The sequence below is a fragment of the Typopeltis vanoorti genome, chromosome 9 (assembly GCF_054136105.1).
Source record: "Typopeltis vanoorti isolate ZY-2024b chromosome 9, IOZ_Tvanoo_1.0, whole genome shotgun sequence".
In the NCBI taxonomy this organism is placed as follows: domain Eukaryota; kingdom Metazoa; phylum Arthropoda; class Arachnida; order Uropygi; family Thelyphonidae; genus Typopeltis; species Typopeltis vanoorti.
The window spans coordinates 138,202,746-138,209,953 of NC_143557.1; positions in this window are offsets into that span (position 1 = coordinate 138,202,746).

Genomic DNA, 7,208 nt, shown 5'->3' on the forward strand with positions numbered 1-7,208 from the left:
TCTCTTTCGTGGCTCTCCTTCCGTCTCGTTTGCTCACTGTGGCTTCTCCTGGAGCTAATAGAGATGCTAATTTAAGAGTGGAGAGCAAAGAGCATCAGGGAGAGAGGAATGTGCTGCATTTTGAGACAAAAACAAATAATCACTAAAAGAGGCTCCGTAGTAAGTCATCAGTGGAGTAACTTCCATGTTTCTAGATTAAGGAATTTAATTGTTAGCATGCCGATAAACCTGGTACTAGTAACACTGACACTTGTCTTTATTGAGTTCCCGTTAATCAAATGGTCGAAAGTTTACAAAGTGGGCTATCAACATTACGTGAAACTAGTCTAAAACCCTTCTTGGTCTTCTTCTCAACAACCCAAATCTACTTTACTAACTACTGGTAATTCATGTTCGGTAAACTTAAGTTCAAAATATATATCAACTGATTAGTGTATGCAATATTTATATGATATTTTACTGGGTAATATTTCTTTGTCTTGAATGATCGGAGAAACCATCCTCAAGGCTGCCATCTTTGCCGCAAGCACCCTACTCAACTCAATACTGACATCGACATATGTCTATCCGTCGCCGACACTGGGTGCATTGGCACGATATTCCTTAATGGATGCTTTCTGGAAAGAATTAATATTTATTTGTATGTACTGTATTATAAAAAAAGAGTGGGATAATGTTAACATTTTTGAACGGAATAAAGGTCATTTTCTCTTTCAGAACAATTTATGAATGTGGCTTCACAAACATGGAGAGTATGGAGAGTCGTTATCTGAAACCATTCTTCAAGTTCGATGCACGCAAGTCTTTCGATAATATTATTGTGTTCCAAACACTTCAAAATTATTAAAGGCGATATCCACGTAGCGACTGGCTTTATTCTGTTTACATTAAGTCTTACCGTGTAGGAAAGAGATTATGTCTTGATCTCATGGTCATAAATTTGTAATTATTATTATTATTATTATTATTATTTTTTTTTTTAAGTTACAAAAGTTTTCGGGAATCATCGACAATAATAAATGACTTCTTAGGGACGTTGAAGTCCATTCTAGTAATATTTAAAAGAATAAGAAAGGCAAAAATCTACAGAGTCATTATTGAGAATTCAATATTTCGAATTATTACTTCCTTTTCCTTTTTATAATTTAATTTCTGACCTCCTGTATACAATAAACATACTTGACTTTACCGGAATTAGGAAGTGATACTAGCGCCACTAAACGGACATACGATATTTCCATGATTACCATCAGTGCTTTTTATTTTTTTTTGGCGTAACCCACCGGAACGGCATTCCGTCACCTATTTGTTTTACAGTTTTTTTTTACTTTTTGAAATAATATTCGCCCGTACATAACTGCTATCGATGCTAATCGATGCTAATCGATGCACTATCGATGCTAATGGCGTGCGCATGCATGTTATCAGGCGATGACTAGTAACACGCATGCGCACGCCATTAGCACTACGTTTGTGGCTGTATGGTCGTGTGATTGACAACACGAAAGATTTCGGTAGAACACTTATTTATCTAAAAAATATCTTTATTGAATTGACGTAAATCATTATTTTCAATCCTTTTAGCATTTTTTTTTTAATTTTTAGTGTAAAAGTCTGACCCCAAGTTTGAAAATGAAAAAGATTTCCAAATACTTCTCTCAACCACAGGACCCATTAATAAAAAGCCCAGAATAATAACAGACATGACGTCAAAAAATATGGAATATCAAGCTAATCTTGGGGAGCAAGGCTAAACTGAAAATGATTGGCCGAATTGCTGGACGTTAGATAAAAAAAAAATAAAAAAAATAAATGAATTTTGCTCGAAAAATATTTGCAAAAAGAAACTTGGCTGTACGCCTTGCAGAAAAGTTAGAACTCTTGGAACTGAAACAAAAATGGGATTGAAATTTTCTAAAGAATGGGCCAACAATGAGATTACATATTCTGGCAAAGATAGGAAGCTACAGATGAGCTCATTTCGAAAAAACAAGTTCGATCACAGAGAATCTGCTGCACGCAAAGCAGCGTTAAAAATTGTTTCTGAAGTAAAAAAAAAGACCCTTGAAAATGTTTTTTTTTTTTTTTAATCATTATCGCGTGAAAAAGAAATAACCGCAAAAATTTTTCGAACTGCATATAAAGTAAAGGAAAACCAATCATGACATAATTTTGAAAGTGAAATTGGTCTGCAAGAACTGAACGGAATTGAAATGGGTCGTATTCTTCATTCAACAAATGCATGTATTAATATTGTGAATCATGTAAGTGAAGGAATGAGAAAAAATGTGTTTAAAGAAATCGTTCAATCCAAAATTATAATTTCATTGATAATTGATGAATCAACAACAATCTCACAGTCCTTATAAGGACTGGCTTAAAGGGGCGAAGCAAGAATGCTTTTCATCTTCCCCGTTATCTGTAGAGGACAGTGTAGGGATAAGGTGTTATTAAGCTATTAAAGCTCTGGTCATGGCAGGAGGGTAACAGCAATAGCCGAGCCTCGGTTAGAACTTCATTGGCTACAGCATTGCCATCCGTTACCCTCCAAGGGTATTTTGGATTGAATGAATCAATCACCGACTATGTAAGTAAAGGTGAAATCTCAAAAATACGGACGATCTCTAGGCCACTCCATAGTGGGCGAAAGACCGTCCTAATCTCAGCGTTGGTTCCACTCAGTGACGGGCTCCCCGACCACTGAGCAGAACCGCTCATATTCCGAGGAAAATAATTCACCGGCAAGTACCCCTCAGCGGGCCGTGCCGGAGAACACTTTCCCCGGAGACTCAAAGTGCTCCCTTAGGGCAAAACCTAAGAGAGCGAACTCATTTACCCAGGATAACAGCAACAGCCGAACCTCAGTTAAACTTCATTAGTTCAGCATTGCCATCCGTTACCCTATATGGGCATCTCATATAAAATCAATCACCGCATCTCACAGTCGATTGATTCCCCACTCCTCAACAATAAGCAATAAAACACACTCTTTATAGTGTGTATTCGATGCTGTATAATGGTGTTGGAATTAATTCACCGATAAATTTATTTTTGGATTTGATCGAACTTGAAAACGTAACGGCAAAAAGTGTATTTAATTCTTTACTCCAATGTCTTAACTATTATGGGATGACAGAAGATTATTTTTAAAAAAAAATTTAGTTTCTCTAGCATGCGATGGTGCTGCTGTAATGTTAGCGTGTAAAAGGGGAGTGAAAAAATTGCTGTCAGAAAAATTTCCTTCTATTATAGTTTGGCATTGTGCTAATCACAGACTAGAATTATCAGTAAGTGATGTTGTAAAGGAAATTTTAGAAATCAATAGATTCAAATCATTTATTGATAAACTTTATGTCCTATACCATGCTTAGCCAAAAAACAGTAGAGTGCAAAATCACTTGAGGTTGAGCTGCTGAAAATTGGAAGAATTTTAAGTACTCAATGGGTGTCATCTAGTTTCCGTTCAGTTTTGGTTCTGTGGAATAATTTTGAATCTCTAAGTGCATCATGTTGAAGATGCAATGCATGATCCTAGGAGAGATAAAAATGATAAATGTACTTCTGATGGCTTAAGAAGAAAAATAACATCTACAGACTTTTTATTGGGTTTAGGATTGATGTGTGACTCTCCAAGAATTGTCTGAATTAAGTTTGCACCTGCAAGACAGTGACATGAACCTTTACAAGACAAATCAAAAAATAAATGCACTTGTACAATTTTTGAAGAAAGAAAGAATTGAGAATTTTGGACCCTATTATAGATGTGCTACAGCTGCTGTACGCGATCTGCGCTTTCGTGGAGTTTTACTTCACGAAAAAGCTCCAAAAAATAATCCTCCTATTGACCCAAAAACATTTTATACCAAATTGAAAGAGTCAATTGATTGGCTTGATAGCGAAGATGTTGAACTAGCACTTTGGGCTCGCGTGCTTGACCAAAAACATTGGCCTGAAGATATTGATGCTCAGCTAACATTCGGAGAGGCGGGAATTAGAAATTTGTCAATCCGACTGCGACTCAATGAAAGAGAAATGATTCGTGGATTCCGCGAATACATTCTCGATAAGACATACCCAGAAAAACGGTTGGGTTTGGTACATGCTCTGAATACCATTCTCATTTCAGCAAGTGAATGTGAACGCGGATTTTCGAAAATGGATTTAATGATCACCCCAACAAGAACTTCGTTGAAGAGTAAAACAGTTTCTGCACTTTAGTTCATCAAACTCGTTGGACCACTTTTAAGCCTTTTCGATCCTTCAAAGTATGTTGATCTGTGGTTACTTAGAGGACGACATTCGGCCTTAGATACTAACAGCAAAGAAAGGAGTCGAGACGATTTGTTCGACGAGAATTGGACAAAACTTTGGAAAACACTTTTTGAACTTCTCTTAAATTATATAATGTTTCTACAAATTTACTTTTGCTTTTATATTTAGTTTTTGGTTGTATATTTTAATTTGTTTGTTTAATTTTACATTTGGTCATCTCTAAAATAAAAAATACTGAAGATAAATTACATTTAATTCATTTATGCGACTCCGTAACAGCAACAGCTGCTTTATATTTCATTTAAATTAAGATTTGAATATCATTTTCTTTAATAAAAAGCTTAGCAAGATGCGAGTTCCGGCACCCCCCCCCCCAAAAAAAGCACTGATTACCACACTGTAACAATGCAAATACCCGAAGAACTAAAATATAGAATCGGTTTCGGACAGTTGATTTAAAATCATATATCATAATTAGAAGAAAATAATAATAATAATTTTTTTATAATAATAATAATAATAACTACTACAACAATAATAATAACTAATACAATAATAATAATAATAATATTGTATTAGTTATAATACAATATTATTAACTGCTAGCTAATAGAATAATAATAATAATAATATGAAAATAATATTCAAAATGGAAATTTGTTTAATGTTCAATTGCTTTAACAAAGATCTCTTTCACTTTATTATCGACTACTGTATTTAAGTCCGGTAAAATATAATCCATCATTAATCGATATATATAATTAATTTGAAATTATAATAAAATATATATTATAATTAAGTCATGATTTTAAAATTTGAAAGGTTTAAATTTTTTATAAACATCTATGATATCTAAAAATAATCGGTATACTATTATTTATTTTATATGCTAATATTACAATTAAAACTAATATTATGATAATATAATATTGACAAAAGATTAACGTTCAACCCACACATCAAAGCCTTATGCACGAAGGCATCTAAAACCATCGCACAACTTTATCCTCTAATAAATAGAAAAAGCAAACTAAATACCAGAATCAAAGTGCTCCTCTACCTGCTGACGATCCGCCCCATGGTGACATATGCATCTCCAGCCTGGAGCCACACATCCAACACCAACATCCTCAGGCTGCAGAGAGTGCAAAATAGGTGTTTGCGCATGATATTGGATGCACCGTGGTTTGTAAGGAACGTCCAACTGCATACAGATACAAACATCCCTTACATCTACTCCTTCCTACTAACTACAACAGAAAAATTCTTCTCAAAGATCTCTACACACCCCAATGATCTAGTTAAACAGGCAGCAAACTGTGATAAAACTGATCTCTTCAAATACAACAGGCCAAAATTCTATCCTAAATACTTGCAACAATGACTAATCTCCGTGTCCCCCCCCCAGGGCGAGCTCTCAGCTCATAAATCTTTCCTTCAATTCATCCTCCCTATCAGACAACGGGGAATCAAAAAGCATCTTGCTTCACCCTTCTGGTCAATGATGTTATGTTATGTTATAATACTATATCATATATTATAGACCGGATAGTTTGAACTGTTATAGAAACTGGAAAAATACCGGGTAGTGTGAGCATCAGAGGTGTATAAATGTTAGGTTAATTGCCAATGAAAAAAAAATTAAGCTGTCCGAAATAGTAAAATTCTCTTGATATCTGCTGAATTAAAAAGGCCTCTGTAATTAATAGAATAAAAGAAAAATATATAATATTTTTATTCTTTTTATACTATTCTAACCTATGGGAGTTGAAATATCTGCTGTATGTATATGTTTTAAAGATAAACTCCTCACTTCGTATTTTGAGACAAACAATGGAAGTTGTTTGTCGCGAAAAAAAGAGGAAGATGACAGTAAACGGTCATCTTCCTCTTTGGAAGATATCTTTGTGAGATCTTCCAAAGCAAGCCTAAAAGAAGATGCGATAGTAAAATGAAGTTTTTATACTCGACACTTCCACAACTGCCATCGATGGAAGTAATAGGATATCAGGGACTAACATTGGAATAACTGTGGTGATTTCAAGGCAGTACTTGCATTGATAATGATATGCAAGGAGACCAAAATCTTGCTTCGTTGTTTTTGTGCATACAAGAAACATGCTAACCGAAAAGTAGGTCCAGAAAAGGTGGCCTCCCGAATAGACAAATTAATAGAAATGTCAAAAGCCAAACGTAACTTTGATCTCGGATTAGGAAAGGATTAAAATACGATCAATCCCAAACAGTCACATTTAATTATAGCCAAAAGATTGGAAATAGTCCAGAGACATTGTTGAAAGTTTTTTTTTTTGGGGGGGGGCAACAGCGAAATCTAAAGATGGCAAAGCATCGCAAGATGTGAGGGAGAGGAAGGATACAACTGAAGATAGACTTCATTGACATTCTCCTTTCCCTTAAAGCGCTTACCGCTTTCAATATTGTAATGATATAGCTACAATGTAATGATACTGATGTGTCCGGAAGCCAAGATTTGTCGACCAGTGAGTGATGTGTGGGCGGGCCCAAACCCAAGCGTCTATTTGTCTGGACTTTTGGCCGAATACTCTTCCTTGGTCGCTTCGAAACCTGACAGTAAAAGTTGTCCTTCACAGTTTGACCGTGGGTGAGGAATTACTTGTAGACAATGCTTTGGGTATATATATATATATATATATATATATATATATAAAATCAAACAACGCGGTCTCTTAGCTGTCGTTATGCTGATTCACCAAGAGTATTGGTCGTCCTTTATATTACAACCAGTTCGAGCACTATTCATTTCTCCAAACTTTTGGGTTAATACGTTTTCTCATAGTGCCTTGTATATAAGTATTTTTCTGTAGGTTGGACCTGTCTTTTAGTGTGTAGCTTGCTTGCTAAAACGGTTTCATGTATGAATGTATCAAATGCTTTAATAAAGACAACCAGAACAG